Raw genomic sequence first — 20,738 nt, 5'->3', positions numbered from 1 at the left:
TGCTAACCAGTAGAAATCTGTTTTCAATGGTAAATGACTGGCCAAATGGAATAATTTTTAACTATTGTTTTCCTACCCTTTTACCTCCCACAGAAATAAGGAGAAATTCTTCAAAGGCATCTCTCAGGAAGATTTGTAATTTTTCCCATAAAGAACCACTACAGAAAAAACAAACAAAACCAAATAAAACCAAAAACAGAACAAACCCCCAAACCTATTAATAATGCCTTGAAAGGTAAATAATCCTAAATAAAGTCAAAATTTCCTAGTTTGCCAGTTCTCTAAGTGCAGCTATGTGTACTACAGAATTGCACATGGGAGATACAACCAATTGGTCAATGGCAATTTTGGTCCCCAACTCCCTGTCAATAAGGAGCAGAGACATTTATCAGTGCTTTCACACAATTCTCAGCATGAGAATTTACAGCAAACAAGAAAACAAAGTGTTCACCAAACCTTGCCCATCAGGCAATGAAAGACAAGCTCCTCTGTGGCCCCTGTTTCTTATCCTCATAAAACCCCTGTTAAGCATTTTTCAGTAGAAATCTCCAGTCCTGGGTTCAAAGAGCCCTGGTTTTGGCCGGCTGTGCTCTCAGTGAATCTCAGTGAATCTCAGTGAATCTCAGTGAATCTCAGTGAATCTCAGTGAATCTCAGCACCCTGGAGCTGTCCAGCAGCCAGGCTTTCCCATCCTGTTTGCTGGGCAAATGGGCACCTCACCTTCAGCACAAAGGCTTTTTATTTTAGAGCAGGAGTAGAAGCCTGCTGAGGAAACATGGGAAGCCACTCCAGCATTTCATAAAGGAGCACATGAAGATTGGCACAATCATTTGGAATCCTCAGCAAGAAAGCTCTAGAGCTGTGGGAGATGCCAGTGGCTGCTGCCCCCAGCTCTGCTCCCAGGGCAGCCACTGGAAGTTGTTCTCCTCAAGAGAAATAAATCAGGTGGTTTAACTCCATGGAGCAGAGGAACTGGCTTTATTAACTGTTGGTTTTGAGACTGCACAGGCAAGGCTTGAAAAATGAAGTGAGGATGGCGCCTGTGTTTTGCATTATAATTCAATTTAGAAATACCACACACACACACACACACAGGGATTCATTGCTAATGGATGCACCAAGCAGACCTGACTGCTCTACATCAACAGCAAAACAAAGAACTGCACATCAGCAGTAGATTCTCATTAGCAGTAATGTTATTGCAGAGCCTGGAGTATCTGTCAGGCAAATGTAACAGCCCTGACATCCACCACAGCTCCATTTCCCTGGTTGGGATGATATGTTTCAAATTGAGGAACATCTGTTAGGGCATGTGATGAATCATCTTCAACTATATCTCCTATTTCCTGCTATCCTGAGAGATCAGATAGTGGAAAGAAGTTACATAACATCATGATTGTATTGTTTTTCAGCACTTCTGAAATTTTATATTTTTTTCTCATCTATGGCTCATTTAATGGTTTTTAAAAAAAGAACCAACCCCAAAAAAAAAAAAAAAAAAAAAACCAAAAACCCCAAAAACCCCAAAAAACACAGAAAAAAAAAAAAAAACAAAAAAAAAAAACAAAAAACCCATGTTCCCTGAAAGAGGATATTTCCACTTCTAGACTAGCAAGAAGTTGAAATCAAAATGTTATGGACATCCTTCCTTTCCTGTTGGTACTGGCTTGGCTGAAGGGGCTCACCTACCCCAAGATAACAATTCTAGAGTACAATGCTATTTTTGTCAGTGTCCTCTTCAGCTGATAAATTGTCTCACTGGATGTATTAGAATTGCAGCTGCTTGCAGAGGTGTGGGGGAGTAAGCAAGAAACAGGTAAAACGTAAGGTAAGTGTGGGTTTAACTAAAACATAAAAAGAACACTGTGAAAGCTTTGGTCATAGAGGAATTTGGCAATGAAAAATAAGACCCTCTGATTGAAATGTAAAATTTCACACATCAAAAAAGGGATTATTATTCAGGCAATGGGACCTGACAGCATATCAGCACAGCACATGTAGCAAATTTAATGTAGCTCTAGTGTGCATGTCTTCTGCATTTCAAATGAAAATCAAGAGCTGTTGAGAAGAATAAGGATGTTTTAAATGTGCAGCAGTGTGAGCAGCAATATGAACACCTTCATGCATGAGAAAGCACAATTTGCCAGCTCCCAGAAGGGGATCCCTGTGTATTTAGCTCATCCACCTGCTGATACACCACTCCTTTCTCTGGAATAGGGTTTATAAGTGTCTTTACAGAAAAGCTTTAGGACTGCTCAGGTGGAAGGAGGCAGCAAGTTCTGCAGCTTTTGGGATTCACTTTGGTTTCTGGTCGCTTGACATTGTCCTGGATCACACCAATTGATTCTGGCTAAGCAGAAATATCTTTCACTCAGCTTCAGGTCCAAACAAGGATCCTAGCTTCCTTTAAATTCCCTGGAATCCAAAGGAATTAAATCAGGGATTTAATTGGGCTCCCAGGCCACCACTCCACTCAGGAGCGTGGTGTCCCTGAGCAATTCAGAGCAGGCTGGTTAATTCAGCCTCCAAAGCTGAATCCCTCACAGCTGGCCATGAGCTTTCCTCCAGAAGCAAGCTGCAACCTCAGCAGGCCGTCAGGAGCAGCACCAGCATCTCCAGCAGCAGCATCTGCTGTCTCTCAGTGCTTTTCTCACCCTGGTAAGTGCTGCAGGTGAGGAATTAGCACACAGAAATGAGCACAGTGGGGAATTCGTGCCTGGCACTGCCACTGCCCTGTCCCAGTCCCACCACGAACAAATGATGCCATTTGTCTCTTTCTCTGTGATCCCAGGGTTATCCGCATCCAGTGAATTTAGGGTTTGCTTTGCTTTCACAAGGAGGCTGATTTACATCTTTCTGCCTGCAATCAAACTTGGGCTGTATGAGGACAACCTGGGAACTGTGACATTACCTGTGCAAACCAGCCTGAAGAAGTTAAGGAGGTTTGTGATCCGTCTGTACCAGGAGAAGCTCCCTGTCACCCATCTTGGCTACTCCCAAAGGTGCACCTGCAGCCCAGGTGCTCTCAGAATATAAAGAAGTATTTTCCTCCAAGGATGCACATCTGAAATGCAGACCTTGGTGATACGGGCGTCAGACAATGCTAAGGAGATCATTCTTCAGTTCCCAGGAAGATCAATGACCTTGGAAAAATGAGTTCAATATTTTATTCCTCTCTGCTTGCTACAGTATTCTGCATTATTAAGGGTGTGTAGTATCCCAGCTAATGAGTACCAGCCTATATATATATATATATATATATATACATATACCCACATATATGGCCAACAACTTTATCTCTTTCTAAATGAGTGTCTCCTGTGACTGAATTCTCAGGGAATGCTGCTCTTGAAATTAATCTTGAATGCTCTAATTAGAATGGTAGTGGTTACAGAATTCTCTAATGGCTACTTTGAAGAAACAATTACTGTCTTTATTATGATAACCCTCCAGATGAGATACTACAGTTGACAAAAGATTATTAAACAAGTTATTATTCAGTCACTGGCTCACTTAGGCAATAGCTTGTGCATGTAATGATGAAGGCCAACATGCCAGCACTTAAAAGTGTTCTAATACAGTGCCCAAGTTTTTAATACTTTTTGGACAGTATGATATTGCAATAGACTGGGGCTTTTTTTAGTAAATCAATGGTAATTGCACTATAATTAGATCTTCATAAGAATGTATAAGGTGTGATTAGCATACAGAATTTTAAACCTTTTATTTCACGTCTCTCAGAAATTAGTGTAGAAGGTCAGAATCTAAGACAATGGGCATTATTTCCCACAGTGAAGAATTGATTTAATCTAATTTGTGTCTCCTTATAGCCATAGCCATCTGTCAGTCAGGATAAACAATGTCAAGTCTTTGATAAAGCCCGAAAAAAAAATCAGAAGTAAAAATGAAATCCTGACTTGTACCACTGAAAGCAGCATAATTTGGGCTAAAGTAATTTTTATTTCTACAGCCTAGGGTTGTATCTGCTTGTAAAATATCTTGGCAAGAGAGGCATTGCAGGAATGCAAAGATGTTATCATAAGACTACCTATAACCACTTTGCTCAATTATTCTCCCTAGGGGTGGCTGTGTGAATAAGTGAGTAGTCATTGAGATTTTGAATTAGTCTTGTGTATTGTAACCTCACTGCATAGCTCATATTCCTCTGCTGTGGAGAACACAAAGATCCTTTCTAAAAAGGCAGTGCACCGAGTTTTTAATCAGATTCTTATACCCTGGTGACTCTGCAGACCATTTTCTGATAGAACTGAGGCATGGGCTATGGAGCTAAAATAGAACAGGCTATTAAAAATGTTATCTCTATGGAAGCTTATAATAACAATACTAAAACAATTCCATGATAGAGAAGAACCCGCTTGGAAAAACGATGCATTAATTTAGAGTCACACAAAGCTTCCAGAGAGAAAGAGACCTACAGAAGGAAGGTCTGCTATCAAGGAAAGCAGCTGCATCTCTAATGGCACAATTCAGTATACTAGACAACAGCTTTTTTAAAAAAAAAATCATGCAATAATGACTGAATCACTGGTGATTGTTTTATCTGATCTCAGATTGGCTGTGTAATTACAACAGTCCTACTTGGGATTCTCTAAATACGAGCATACAAATGAGCAAAGTCTAAAAGGAAGCAAATAATAACACAACAAGTGGGAAAAGTGATTTCTGGCATTTTGATGTGCTTTGATGCTCTCTAGTTTCCCTTGTGCCATGTGCTGTGTTGGCAGATCTGCACCCAGTGCTCCCTGGGACCAGCAGGCTGGGCTGGACTCGGAACATGGAGAGAGCAGCTGCATTTTCCAGCTGCCACTGCAGGGCAGGATGGTGTGCCAGCACCAGGAGCTGCAGCTCTGTGTGTGCTGCAGGCAGGGCTAACCTGCAAGGACTGCTGATGCCAGTGAGGTGGGGTGGCAGCACAACGGGAGAGGGGTTTAACACACAGGTGGCTTCAAAGTGCCACGGCTCATCTCTGTGGTCTGATAAGCAATTCTCCAGAGAGATTTCTTTCTCTGCAAGTAACACTGTTTGCCTCTTTCTAGCTGAAGGTATGTGTGAATATATAATAATAAAATAAATATAAAATTAAAATAACAATGCTTTGCCAAAATGGCCCACTGAACATCCACATCCTTGCTATCCTTCCACGCCATCATCTAGCTTTTGGGGAGGTGCTCACAGTAATCTTTTCTTTTCACCCATGTCTTAGTTACTTTAAAATACATGGTGAACATGAGAGAAAAAATGTTACGAAAAAGGTGAAGTACCATGGACAAAATAAACTCGTGTGCCCAACAATCCATACACTAGAGCAATGCTGGACTGCCGCCAGCTCTTGCTGTGGGACCCTTTCTCACTCAGAGAAGATCTCAAAACCGCACAGCCCATCTTGCCGCATCAGCAGTGGAAACCTCCCGGTGCTGCTGGCTGCTGTCCCTTGCCAAGGCCGTGTCCTTACAGCAGTGTCAGGCCCAGGGTGCTCCATTTCCCGAGCAGGAATTTGGCAGCGCTCCCTGGCATGGCTGGAACAGCTCCTGGGGAACCACGGGCACCGTTCAGTGCGCTCGGCCGGGCTGCGGGCACCGCAGGAGCTCTGCTAAAAGCGCATTAGGAACTTTGCAATCGCTCTCACTGAACAGCAAAATACTGCCCGTTCACTAACTCAGGGAAACAAAGATTGCAGGCCAGGTGTTAATACAGAAAATAATGGTTTTCTTTTATAAGCGTGTTCACAGTCCAAGCTTGCACAGCCTGTAATTTACATAAATCCAGCTTAGGCTCTCCCAGGGGAGCAGCTCCATCGCTCACAGCACATTCTTTCTGTCTGTGAGCCTTCCCAGCCTGTCAGCTCTGTACGTGACACATTCTGGGAAGGCTCTCCTGGCTCAGCCCAGCTCCCTTGTCCGGCTCTTTGAGGTTTCGGGCTGCTTTGATCCCGCACTGAGCCCTGGGCAAGCTCCCCTCGCAGCCGGGCCGGAGCCAGCTCATTATGTTCTGCAGTGATGACCCAGCCATCACCACCGCTCCTTTGAAGGCACCTATCTGAAGTTATTCTTATCTGTGTCATTGTCTTACATTTCCTCTTTGCTCCTTTAACAACTCCATAGGCTGCTTTGACTTAACTCCGTCCATGCCGGCAGGGAGCAATACTGAATTGGACATGGAAACACTAGGAACAGGAACAAGAAATGTGTTCCTGATGAGAAAAACCAGTTTTCTTTTTCTCCAACACCTGTTTTGTCTTCCCTCTTAGGAAGTCGGAGTTGTATAAAACAACAGAGTTGTATAAAACAACAGAGGTATATAAAACACTCCTAGCCTGTCCTGGGCCTCATGCTGTTCCAAATATTATTATGAAGTCCAAGGGGTAAGAGGGAGTGCTTAATGATTGCCACTAGGTCTGATCCAGAATAAACCTTCTGTTTTCTTTTTTCTGCATACAAATACGTCTGGTCAAACTCTGGCACCTCCTGAAATATTCTTATAAGGATCTTGGAAGATTCTTTCACTTGAGCAGTTGAAAAATTCTTCTACAACCATAATCAAACAAGTCATCAATGAGTGAATTTTCTCCAAGTATCCCAAAAGTTCTGTTAAATCGGGATCAGGGATTTGCTGGATCCTTCCCTTGCATTCAGGTGAGAAGATTGAGCTCAGTCCTTCCCTTCTCACATCAAAGTTCAGGCGGGGCCAGAGAACGCCGGTTCACAAAGAGCAAAGATCATGGGCGAGTTTTTAAACATCTGAACTGCCTTCTTTCCCTCCTTAAAATCAACTGTGCTCACTCAACAATTCATGGAAGAAAGTTCAAAGAAAATGTCCCAGCACCCTGAAAACACCAACCACAATCTAAGCAAGGACAGCAATTTGCAGTTACCTTTAGGTGTGAAGAAGGCATTAGTGAATCTCTAACAAAATAAGTTCATTTTGTCACTGCTGCTTTTCTAGATAATTTCATTACAAGAGACGTTCCACAGATTCAGCCTGATTGAAATTAAAAACCAGCCGGATGGTTTGTAAGTATTTTGAAAGTGCAGGTTATTGCTGTAAAAAAGTGCAAAAGTCACAGGTAGGCTCTGCTCCTATCTAATGAAGTTTGAGACAGGAGACTGGGAGTTTTGGAATGAGCTGCTCATGAAAAATAATTTCACGAAGTCAATCATTCATTCTCCCACAGGGGAAATTCACTTGTGGTTTGGAGAAAAGTACAAAAGAGCTAAATCTCTCCTGCCCTGAGACTGAAGTTATTACTCCAACAATAAAATATAAATGAAAAAAGGTATCCAGTCATCTTTACCAATTGCCCATTTTCAGGTTTTCTATGAGATCTCCTCAGTATATTTCAGTTAAAGAGATTTAAGTATTTCTGATATTCTGGTTAGGTTTGCCTTTTACAAGTTACCGTGTGGTTTTTGGTTATGGGACTCAGGATTTTATTAAGTACTTGCAATTTTTTTGCCAGTGCCTTCAGCAAATCCAGGATCAGCCCCCTTTCTGGAACTTTTATATAGCCTTTTATACCTCTATTTTATTGCACATCAAGGCTCATTGATTTTTTTGTGGCTACCACAGTGGAAAATGAATTATTCACTAATTATTATTCAAGTGGGTGTGACTATGTAGCACCACGATGTTAAAGCACTCCATCAAGTGTGGAGCATGGCACCAACTGATTAAACATGTCCCTTCTGTGATAAATGTGTCCTTCCCTGTCCATCAGCTGGGACAGGAGGCTGAGTGAATGACAAACTCCTGTCATCCTCATGGAGGTTAGCCGGGAGGGAAATGGCTTTCTGATCTCCCTAATTCACTTTTCACTCCAGTTTTGGTCTAACAAAGCATCTCAGGTCTGACACGTCTGCTGCCCTCAGTGGATTGAGCACATTAGTTATGCAACAACTGGCTGAGCCTTCCTCAGAGCTGGAGCTCAGCCCTCAGCACCCTGGGCTTGGGTAAAGATGACAGAACATGGACCTGCCACGGGGAGTAACTCCAGCAGAACATCCCTCTTACAGACATGGCTTCAGGAAAAAAATGTAATGTATTTCACAGGAAAGGAAAAGGAAATCCCCAGGATTTTAAACAGAGATCCACCTGAGGTGTGTTAAACACTGCTGCCTGTCCTGGGCCTCATGTCCCTCCAAAACTACTCTGCAAGGCTCTATCTTCTCCAAAACAGCTTCTTTAGGCTTCTTGGTGTTCTCTCCATACCCAACTGATATCTCCTCAGCTGGGCTTCATCTAATGCAACATCTTTGTTCTGTGGTACCAGAAACCCATGAGGGATTGGCAAATCACAGAACAATCTTAGAGTATGCAGCCAAAATATCTCATTTCAGCAGGCCCCCAAATGACTTCTGCAGTATTCTCCCTCTTTGGGGACACGTGTGAACTTCCTCTTTAGGACTAATTTCCAGTTCCAGGTAATATCTACAGATAGCTTTACATTAATGGTATGTAAATACATTCCTGGGTCCAGCAGCTGATATAAACCAACATTTTTCACAGATTTCTGTGGCCCATGACTGGAAAGGAAGAGGGCTAGAAGAGCTGAAGTGTGACATTCAGTTATTTTGCTTGAGACACTGGAAGAATTTACTTAACTGTTGTCATGGTGGTGGTTATATAAGGCCCTGCAGGAAAGAAAATAGAACACAAGACATACAAGCATTTCTAAAGTGCAAACATTTAAATAGCAGCTTCTGTTTAGTTTGTAGGGTTTTCTCACCTCCTCACTTCAGTTACAGCTCTCCCACATTTAATTAGCTCCCTCCAAATGGAGACCAGATCACGTCATGCTTAATGCAGGGTCTCTATCAGATGTTCTACCTCTAGCTCTGCCTCCAGCAAATATCTACTTGTTTTAATTATGGATAGCACTGCTGCAGTGATAGAAGAACGTAGAGTCCCTGGGAAACAGAGATTTTCATAATTCAGGATAGAATTTTAAACACAGTATCCAAACTCAGAGTTTTAAAAGTCTGAAAGGCTTCAGTGAAACGCCAGTGGGAGTAAAATAATATTTGCAGCTTCCAACGACCATCTCCGATGTGTTAATGGCTCGGGCAATTTAATTTACATACAAAAGCACAAAGTGGAAAGCAGTTTCCTTTGAACACCTGTAGTACTTTCTCTGGATATACTGGGGGATATTGCAAGTGCTTCCAGTGAAGATATAGGAGGAATGTACCAGCCAGAGTTCATTAACTTCTCCTACTAAATACCAAATAATCGTGTTTAACTTGAAGGTGTTGGTGTTCAAAGAGATCCTGCTTTTATCTTCTCAGTCTCTAAAGAGGGCTGTGGGAGAAAAGGCTCGAGCAATGTACTTTTCTTTTCCTTGAACTTGAAGGACACACATCTGAATCCTTCCAGACAAAGGTTCTTTGCCTTCTTTCTTCCTTCTAGAGAAAGAAGATGCATATTTCATCACACTTTCCTCTTAAACTCTTTCACACCTACCAGGAGATGTCTGTAGTCCCTCAAAATGTGGTCTATTAACTAAAAGATACAGGCTGTGGCTGATTTCCATTATAAAAACCCCAACAAATGAAATAAACCCTGGTTGGGAACTGTTGATACTCAAGCAGTTCACACAAGTAGCTAAACTAATTTCAAGAAAAATTAATTGAGAAAAGCTTTAAATCTCATGCACACGCCTGAAGATTTTAAAAGCTGGGACTAGAAAATAGTACTGGTCTGTTAATAAATATCAAGGACATTTTTGCCAGCTCTGTTAAATGCTTCCATCAGCTGAAAATGTGTTATTTTGCAGTTAGAAGGGTGTTAACCTTTTAGTTGTGTGGGAACAATAATAAATCCATCCTCTTCTAACATGGTTTATCAGGTAATGATGATACTTTAATAAATAACAATGAGCTCTTTATTCAACAATACATAAAACATAACTAGAATTTTGTTTAATGACTCATAACAGTAATTTCTTATTTTGCTGCTTTTTTTTTCCTTTTTTTTTTGTTTTTTGCAATTCCCTGACCTATTGTCCCTGGTATCCATAAGATACTTATGTGCAATCCTTAAGAAATGAGATTTATCATCATGCCTCTGAAGCACAAAGGATCATGGGCCTCTTTCCTGATGGCTAAGATGTATTTTGTAAGGCAGTGCACCATTTTGAAGTGTTTCTTTCCTCATTCACATCCCACCAGTGTCACTGCACTCTGCCCAATGATTGACCAGGCTCCCATCTGTGCACAGCTGTAGGACTGCAGAAGGCAGGGCACATCCTTAATCTGGTGCTGTCAGTGCTTGCCTGAGCTGCTGGCTCGTGAGCCCTCAGTGTGGGAACTGAATAACTCTGTGCTCTGACATCTCAGACACTACCCACATCTCTGGCAATTAATTACTTTCTTAAAATGTGATTTCTGTATCAGAAAATTAAATGTCTTTTCTAGAATGCCCAGAAACTTCATGTAATCTCTAAAGCCTTTCTAAGTACAAAAGCACTTCCAGAGATAATACAGAGGACAGCAATATTTCCTGTCTATGTGGAATTGTCTGGAAATATCAGTTTTCCAGGAAAACTGATTCAAGATCCATGCAGCACAATAAAAAAAAGTGTTTTTTGTTTGTGATGAACTTTGGGCAAAGGCTGCTGACCTAGAAAGAGAGTCCACACCCAAAAAAGCACACTGAGGAACTGGCAAGAAAGGTGCCAGGCCTAGAAAGGAGAGACTGAGGGAAGAGTGAGTTTGTTTGCTTCATGTGGAAGGGATCCTTTGGATCCTTCCCACATCCAGGACTGAAGCTGGGAAAGAAAGGGAACAGCAGAGGCCCAGGCAAGCAAAGGGCTCTTTATGGATATTTGATCTCAGAAACCAGTACCAGCTTTAGCTTTAGAAAAATGGGGAAAGGATACTCATACTGGTTTTACTGGTCTCTCTTTCTCTAGAGATTGTGAGAGGAATTCAATCCAAGCCTGCTGCTGCTCTTGGTAGTGGAAGATACAAGGGAAGAAAATGAGTAAAATGGGCATCTAGAGGGATGTTTGGGAAATCACTGTTCTTATGTTATCTGATTGCTGAATTCTTCTGGCCTCCCTGCAGCTGTAGTTCTGTATAAAAGCAGCTAAGCTGCAATGTTGTGAGCAAAGGTTTAACAAATAATAGCCTGGAATCTATTTATTTCCATCTGCAAATGTCTATGTCTTGCTATTCACATTTGCATAATGAAAAGTGTGTCAGAATCCAGATGCTCATCAGCTTGGACACACACTCCGTTTATTGGAGGGACAGTTTTGATGCCTCAGCTCCAGACCTGACCCACTGTGTTTGAAAGCCAGCGCAAAGTCTCCCATCCATTAAGGAACCCTGTCCTGACAGTGCAGGGGTTTTCAGTCCTCAGCACACAGAATTCCATGTCATTATCTGAAGACTTTTCTCCAGCAACCACCTCTTCTGAAAGGTCTGAGCAAACCATCTGCTCTCTGGCATGATGAGAAGGCATTTCCAATCCCAAACTGGTGAGCAGTCACAATCTCACATTCCCCAAGAACAACACAAGGTTTTTTCAGACCTCCACTCAGCTCCAAGAAGGCAAGCCAGGCTTTTGGCTGCATCCTTGTGGAACCAGGACCATTTACCTGACATAACAGCGGTCTGGAGAATGTTTTCTTCAGTTTTACTTCCCTGCTTCTCCTTTACTTTTTGCATTTTTAACTAGGCTGTATTCTCAAGTTGGAATCTGCCAGCTAAAGTGGAACCTCAGTCTGATCAGGACCATTAATCACAGTATAAAAACAAAAAAAAAGACATTTTAGTAAAATTCAGTAATATTTTCACCATACCCATTCATACAGGATAGATCTCACCCTATTAGTAATTTCATTTTCTTAGATCCCAAACCAGCATCTTTAGAAGAGGAAAAGCATCAGTGTAAAGATGTTAAATACTTTCTCAATGCAATAATGAAATTGTTTTTATCCTTTTCTATAGTAGTCAAAGACTCTAATGAGTCACTCAATTTTCAACGAAGTCTAACACTCAATGTGTCAAAAAGATATTTAAAGTTACAAAGGAAGCTTCATTTTTACTTGGTCTCATAGTAGCAGATTTCCAGCACCAGTATTTTCAGACTGTTTGGCTTGCTCCGGGGGCAAGAACTCTCTGGATACCATGTGATTTCTGCATCTGTTTGCACAGCTTTCTGTAAAAGTGTTTTGGTAGCTGTTCCAGCCCATTTTTATTTGTCATTGTGTTGCTCCAAAAATCCTGATCTTTTTCTATCTTTTTTTGAGTGGGGTAAGATGGAGCAATATCGCATTCTGACTTCGTAACGCACTGTATATTCTGCACGAGTGTAAAAGATGACATGAATTGTTACAGAAGCTTGTTAGAATACCCTCAGTCAGAAAACACTATTTGCTCAACAAAGTAATGAATTTTAGTACAATAAACCTGCATTTGCTCATCATTTTGCTAATGGCTGCTGCTCCCGACATGACAGGAAACAACAGCATATTGACAAATACAAGCAAGCCGGGAGCTGCTTAAAATCCCTCTGCGAGGCTGGGGAAATGGATGTGCGTTCAGCAGTGCCATTGTTGGTGCGGAGCTGTGCGACAGGGCCCTCTGCCGTGCGAGTCCCGCTAGGATGGCACCAACCCCGAGGGATTGATGCGCTTAAAAACCTCTGCGGGCTTTGCTTGAGCTCCGACGGGGTCAGGTGGCACAGCCGTCTGGCTGAGCTCCCATTGCTGTTTCAGCACCTCAGCCCGCAGCCCCTGAAAGGCAGACAATGGCCTTTTCTATGGCCAGGGCTCTCTGCCTTGCTGCTGGGGTTAAAGAGGAGATGCCTCTTGACCTTGGGAATGCAATACAACTTCTATTGTATTGACATTAAAATCATTGGCCTTTCCTGCGGCTGCAGGGCTGGAATGTGCCCTCAGAATACCCCAGCGCTCCTTTGCATTAGCTAAGGCAAATGTTTGTTTATGGAAGTTGAAGTAAAACACTGGCATGATCAAAAGAGGAATGAGCAGGCACCTGGTAGGCACAGTAAAGAGATCCCTCCAAAAAGGAAACTTCTCCTGTCTCAGCTGAGACTGTTCTGAGTCCAATTAGGACACATGAAAACATTTCTCTCACTTAACTCTGAAATTAGAAAATGAACAGGAACCACGGCGGGAGAAAAAAAAAAAAAAAGCCAGTTAATATCCTGATTTGCTCTCCTGTGAGTGTGAACTGCTGATGCACTGCTGCCAAAAGCTGAATTAGTCCATTGCAGCAGCTGGACACTGGACTCTGGTGACTTTTCCTTGTTCCTTGGGGTACAGTTCCACAGCCCAACCACCTGCTGTCCCCAAAAGGCACAGACCTGCTTCTCCTTCCTTTCCCTCTGCTTCTGCCCTCTCATCTGCTCACAGCTGTCTGCCCTGCCCTGGCTATGCTGCTTTTTTGGAATCTTCATTGAACTGATTGAATTTGTCAGCTTCTTTATTTTTTTTTTTTTCCCCAGTGGCTCGTGTAAGCTGGATCATCATCTCAGTGGAAGAGAACCACTGAGAGAGAACCAACTGTCTTTTATCCAGCTGTTTCACAGGATTGGTGTTATTTATATTAAGCAGCTATCTAGTGCTCAAACTATGTACTGATAGCTTAAGCAAAGGGGTTTTTTTCTTATCTGTTAATTCCAAATACATTGAGTTGTTCACTGAAATACAGTTCTGATATTCCTGGCACTTCAGGTTCAATTTGCATTAAAGAAAACTCTTACTCCACACCATGACTGAACTGTGGTCTTGGAACAACACATGTGCAGAATTTTTAAATTACTCTCTCTAGTCTTGACAATTGCTAAGGCTGGGAAATGAAACTGGAAGATCAAAGGCAATCATGGTCTTTTCTACTTTTCATTTCTCCAGAATTCAGAGCTTGCCCTAACTGCTGCAGTACCTACAGGCTTCAGGACAGGATCCCTGCATTACCTGACAGGACAAGGCAAAGCTGCTTCCTGGGATGTGAGAACTGTTTCACACACAAACTTCAACCCAAGTTCTTTCATTTGGTACCCAAATGGAACTGAGGCGCTGAAATGGATTTTGAGGCTTTCTTTGCATCAAACCTTCCAAATTAACAGAAATTGGGTAGCTAAGAATGGTGGGCACAGCAATAAACCAGGAAGATCAACATCTGATTTAGTTTGTCCGTCCAAGAAGTGAGCATAGGAAATTCAGCTGAATGTGGTATTTAAATCATTGTCACCATCAGAAGGAAAGAACAGGGAAAGCTTTCGTGAAATAAATGGCAAATGTGTTCAGGCTGACATTCTGGAAGATGGTGAACACTTCAGACTGTTCTTGCAGGCCAGGAGGTGGATTTCATGGATGTTTTTGAGAACAAGACTGGGACTGTTACCTTCCTAGGAGGAAGAAAGCAAGAAAGAAAGAAAGTCAGAAAGAAAGCAAGAAAGAGGCATTAAAACCATCTCCTGGCTGTTCTGGCAAGCAAAACCATCCCACAGAACAGAGAGAAAGTCTTGCACAAAAGACATTGACACGTCATTTACAGACAGGTTGTGAGGATGCAGTTATTTCCTTCCTCTGGGTGGAAGTCATTGTGTTTTGGAGAAGAAAATGCAGTTGATATTTGAAATCAGAACAATGATTGTTTTGAAAGAACAGCACAAGCCTTCTTAGCAGAAAATTACAGAGAAGTCCAATTCCTGCACTGCTGATTGCAAGCTTTTGTATCCAGACTTAGCAGAGACACTTTGTACCCTGCCTTGGACAGACATGGCATGGCAACCTGCAGGTGCCAATTCAATTTAATGATTTCATAATAAAATACTATTAAAATAATGCATAACAACATAACATATAATAAATATTATTATAAATACTCTAGAGAAGAAAAATGTCAATCAAAATACATTCTTAATAAAAATACTTCTATTGTATTGACATTAAAATCAAAGTATTCTTGCATGCTGTCACATGTAGCTTTAAATGAAGCCTCATAATAAAATTAGAATTGAGTAGCAAAAGCTCTCATGTTCAACCCTCTTAGAAGCAGTGGCAGTAAGGGATTCAGATTAATGCAGTGTATTGTTACAAGATGATTTCCCCTGAAATAGAGTTCCTTAATTTATTTGGTTAAAAGGTGGTTAATGCTCTGATGAATGAGAGCTTTTAAATTTTCTGAAAATGCTACTGCTGTAATTTCAGACGTTGTCAATATAAATTTCCTTTACTTTTAAAACACTGCTGATCACTTCCACTGCTGGTGTCTGTGGGAAGGAGTTCCACAGACATTGCCTCTCTTCATAAGGGCAATTTAAAAATTGCTGTATTGCAATTATATTGAATATCTCATTGGCCTTACATTAATATAAAAATTAATCAAATTCTTGATTTACCTTTCCATTATTGTTCATTATTTATGCCATTTAATCATCTCTACTGAGAGCAATAATTTAACTGTTGACTGTTTTTACCCTACACTTAAGGAAAATGCAAGGTTGTCTCATGGAACAGTTTTACTTTAAGTTCATACATGCTTGAATGTAGTTGTGGAAATTTGGACAATCTCTCCCTTTCTACCTCTCAACTTGGCAGGGCCAGGGAGGAACAGCACTCCTGATATTATAAAAATCATGATGTCATCCTTAATTCTAAATTTGTAAGCACAGTAAAATCAAGAAAACTTATAAAAGTTCCTCCAGGAGTCTTTCTAAAGCTGTTTTTTGTGTTAGCAGACAAAAATGACTTCATGTACAATCTATTCCTGGCACTAAATGTGTGAGCCATCATTCAATGGAAAGATAACTCTCAGTCTAAAATGCCAAGTTTCCATCTTGGTACTGCTCCGATAGTGTGATTTATCTTTGACACTCAAGAGTTAAACAAGTCTGTCTGCTCCACATATGGCCCTATTAAACTATTGATTAGGAGCCCTAAAATTTGTGGAATGCATCAGAGAATGCCTTGGGTTGGAAAGGACCTTAAATCCCATCCAGGGCCACCCCTGCCATGGCAGGGACACCTCCCACTGTCCCAGGTGCTCCCAGCCCCAATGTCCAGCCTGGCCTTGGGCACTGCCAGGGATCCAGGGGCAGCCCCAGCTGCTCTGGGCACCTGTGCCAGGGCTGCCCACCCTGCCAAAGAGGAATTTTTGTAATATCTAATCTAAATCTGCCCTCTTGCAGTTCCAATCTATCCCCTCTTGTTACTCCAGGCTCCTGTAAGGATTCTCTGACCATGTTCCTGTGGCTCCTCCAGGTACTTCAGGCTGCACTTAGGTCATCCCAAGTCCTTCTCCTGTGCAGGTGAACAATGCCAGCTGTGCCAGCCTTTCCTGCCAGCAGAGCTGCTCCATCCCTCTGCTCACCCTGGAGCCTCCTCTGGCCTGGCTGCAGCAGCTCCAGCTCCTCCCTGAGCTGGGCCCAGGGCTGGGGCAGCTCTGCAGGTGGGGTCCCACCTGGGCACAGGGGCACATTCCCTCCCTGGATCTTTTCCCACACTGATTTTGGAGCAGCCCAGGACAAAGCTGGCTCCCCGGGCTGCCAGCACACGATGGAGCCCAGAGCATCAGAGATGATCCACAGAGCTCCAGGTTCAGTCCATTTCTTTTTTGGGCATCTTGAAGTTCCTCTTCTACCAACTTCTGTCGGCAAAGATGTTCAAAAAAGCAGCAAGCAGTGACAGAACAGTTCTGTGGAGAGCTCTCTGCCTTGATCTGTTCAATCTAAATAAAACACATCACTTCAGGAGACTGAGCTGCTTTCTGTAACCACAAAACCTGGTGTATGTTACTGAGGAGGGAAGAGCAGGCAGACTTACACACCCCCTCAGGAGTTCCTGTTGGTCCCTGGGGATGTTCTGAAGTTTACATCATCACTCTGCATGTCACAGCCTGCCAAACTGAGCTCTTCAGACCACAAATATTTAATGGGAACATAACTAATAGTCTCTGGCTCATCTGTAGAGTCATATTATCTTTCATTTCTAATTAAAACTCTCATTAGAGTAACAGTGGTGGTGGTTTCTGCAAGAAACATTCAGGGCTGACAGTTATCCATTGATCCCACAACCTTCTCTATCACTTCTTGCCTTGAGTTCATCCCTCACTTTAACATCCTGCCTTCACTGCCAGTGATCTCTGTAGCATTGGTGACACTTGTAAATCAAAATTGATCCAGGTTACTTCTGTTTGTGCCCTGCTAATTTCATGTAAATTAGTCTGGATGCATATTTATGGAGAGCTCAGCATGGGCAGTTATCACTCTTTTCTTCTTCTCCTCCTCATAATGTAACTGAGTGATGTTCAGGTTCCCATAAAGAATAGAATTGCAGAGTGGTTTAAGTTGAAAGAGGCCTCTGGAGGCCATCTAACACAAGCCCTGAGACACTCAGAGTCATATCTGGGGTGATTCCAGCATTTCTGCTGAGAACTGAATGCCCTGGCAGAACAACTTCGTAGCCTGTTCCAGGCCTACTAATTAATTAATGTATAACAAAATGCCTGAGCACTGAACACTGCATAGTGAACTGAAATTTCAGATTTGTTATCCTCTGGAGACAATCATAAGGTAGAGCTTAGTTCAGTAAAAGCATCATATGACTTTGGCACTTGGAGGGAGTTTTGGAAAGTAAATACATAAATCCTAATATTAAAGGAAGTCTTTGGGACCTTCAGAAGAGCCAAGAGGCTGCAATAAAACAGTTCCTGCAGCCCATGCACGTTTCTCAAAACCTGTTTAAATGGCTATCCTAATCCATTTGATGCCTAAAGTGTTTTCCTCATACTTCTCTAGTTCCGGTTGTTTGTGTGGTTTTTTGTTGTTTCAGGTTTTTTCAATCTGCCCTATGACAGGCAAGACTCAGCATTCTTATTATTAAAAGACAGCTGTATCTAAAGTGCCATTTAAAATCTGTTTGTTGCAAATTTCCTTCATTTGATTGGGGAAAAAATAAAACCAGGCAGAAGTAACATCTAAAAGTTCCTGCTCCTTGCTAGACTATTATTAATTTCTAACTAGGACTATCTAATTGCATCTTCACTGATTTACAACAGTTATTGGCCACAGTAATCAAACAGCTATTAAAGCAATTTGAAGCATTATACCCTTCTAAGACTGTATTTGTTTTGCAACGTTTTCTTTATAAATAATATGCATTAGTTTGTAACATTATCCTCATCAGCCCAGAGGGCTGCTGAAAAGCAGCAGTTACGTGAAAGATTGAATTTCAGCATTTCAGGTCCTATTATGCTGGGTAATTAAATGAGAACCTCTTCTAATTGCAGCGCATCAAAGCCCGACAGTGCCCCGGCAGAAGCGGCGCGTTCCGTTCATTAGGCAGGGAAAATGCGCTGGTTGTGGCCGAGCGACGGCGCGGGATGAGCGCGGGTGCGGAGCGGTGCGGAGTGTGCGGGGATGCGGAGCAGTGCGGAGTGCAGAGCAGAATGCGGGGATGCGGAGCTGTGTGGGGTGCGGAGCGGTACGGGGATGCGAGCGGTGCGGGTGCGTGCAGAGAAGGATGCGGAGCATGCGGGGATGCGGAGCTGCGGGTGGAGCGGTGCGGATGCGGAGCGGTGCGGGGATGCGGAGCAGTGCGGAGTGCAGAGCAGAATGCGGGGATGCGGAGCGGGGCGGGGATGCGGAGCGGGGCGGGGATGCGGAGCGGTGCGGGGATGCGGAGCGGAGTACGGGGGTGCGGAGCGGAGTACGGGGATGCGGAGCGGAGTACGGGGATGCGGAGCGGTGCGGGGATGCGGAGCGGTGCGGGGATGCGGAGCGGAGTACGGGGATGCGGAGCGGAGTACGGGGATGCGGAGCGGTGCGGGGTGCGGTGCAGAGAACGGGGATGCGGAGCGGGGCGCGGCGGTGCCGCCCGGCCGGGGCGCGGCGCTCCCGGAGCGCTCCCGCGGCCACGGCGCTCCTCCTGCGCCAGGGGGAGCTGCGAGCGCTGCGAACCCAGCCCGGGGATCGGATCCAGCCCGGGAACGCGGCCCCAGGATCCATCCCCACGATCCAGCCCGGGAACGCGTCCCCAGCATCCATCCCCACGATCCAACCCATGGCCGCGTCCCCAGGATCCCTCCCGGGAGCCGCATCCATCCCGGGAAGCCATCCTCGGAATCCAGCGCCGCGATCCAAGCCGGGACTCTCCCGGCGAGCCCAGCCTCAGAGCGGTTCGGTTTAAATCCGCCTTTCAGGAGGTTTCTCCAGGCTCCTGGCCGGTGGCTGTGCCTCGGCTGTCCTGTCCATCCCCACACCCCAGGTCCGTTCCGTGCATCCCTGGGTGCAGCTCCAGGGACCGGTAATTGTTAGCCCGTGTTGGAGGCACTGGTTGAACCCAGCTCGGTGTCAGGGGGCTCCCCCGGATCAGCAATTTATCCTGGGCACAGCGCTTGGAAGCGGCTCTCCTTTGTCAGGGCAGCCTGCAACACGTGGGACTTGAGTATTCCAAAGGTTTGCAGCAAATCCAAATGTGCAGCAGGGAGGTGACAAGCACCTTCGCAAATACGGTATTTCACAGATATTTTGTTTCTAGAGTAAGTACATATGAAGACAACTAATTGTCTGAAAGCTGAAACCAGGATTCTAATTCACATCACAGAAAATCCCAGAGTGCCTCATGGTATTCATACTTAAAGCTTATCAACAGATCTTATTTTACTTTATGTAAACAAGAAGAGAAGGAGTAAGAGGGATCAGAGACACTTGTGGATGAATCATTCCAAAGGTCATTCATATATTTAAATACTGCAGAATACACAAATGAAAAGTGCTGTGTAAGGCACAGGCTTAGTGAGTTATGGAATTCCATTGCAATAGAACCTAGAGCTCATAATTATTGCAGCATGGTCCTTCCCTAGAGTACATAGTCCCAGGCTATAATGCTTGGATAAGACAAAGAAACAAAGAGGAGAATAATTACAGATTGAAAAAAATACTGCCAGCAGAACTTCAGTAAGTATTTGCTTTATGAAAATAAATACTCATTCTTGTCTCTGTCCAAATTCTGTTGCATTTGCTGTCCTCAAATGATGAAATTGTGTTTGTGTTCTGGAAGCTCACAGTCCACAGGTTACTGGTAATTGAGTATTTACTGCAAGTGTGGCTGTTTTGGTAGCTGTGTTGAATGGTAGGATGAAAGGCCACAATTTAATCCCTTTGATATCAGTGATTTCAATATTACTGGGTTTTTGTGTGGTCAGTTGCATTTTGAGAAGTGGTCTTCTGCTCCAAAAAGCCATCTCTTCAGAGCCAAAGCTGAAGGGTATCCACCCATGGCACCCCAAATTTTTGATGCATGCAGTAGATACCTAACATGTTGTAGGGAAGATCAGTGACCAATGAGCTGATTCCTTTTGCAAATATTGGTACCTTGTGATCCCCAGCCCCTGTTAAAAACATTTGTCAGCCAAAGAGATGACAATGCCAGGCCCTGTGGAGAAAAACCCCTTTCATATGTACTGAGCACAAAGGCAGGCCATGCTGTCTGCATGCAGCAGCAGTGAGTAACTGTGAGAGATACAAGTTATATCTCTATTACAAGGATAGATGCTGACACTGGAGTATAATAAAATCACTTTAAATGGCAATACTCCTAACTGCAAACAAAGCACAGAAGGCAGAAGAGAGATGATAATGCACCCAGGCACAGGGACGGCATAAAACTGAGTGTTGAGTATTTTTGCACTCTATTCCTTTATGTGACTTCAGATCTCTGGCAGAATTTGGGGTGCATCCCTCTCCTG

Source organism: Zonotrichia leucophrys, chromosome 15 (genome assembly GCF_028769735.1).
Source record: "Zonotrichia leucophrys gambelii isolate GWCS_2022_RI chromosome 15, RI_Zleu_2.0, whole genome shotgun sequence".
Taxonomy (NCBI): domain Eukaryota; kingdom Metazoa; phylum Chordata; class Aves; order Passeriformes; family Passerellidae; genus Zonotrichia; species Zonotrichia leucophrys.
This window is presented reverse-complemented; position numbering follows the sequence as displayed.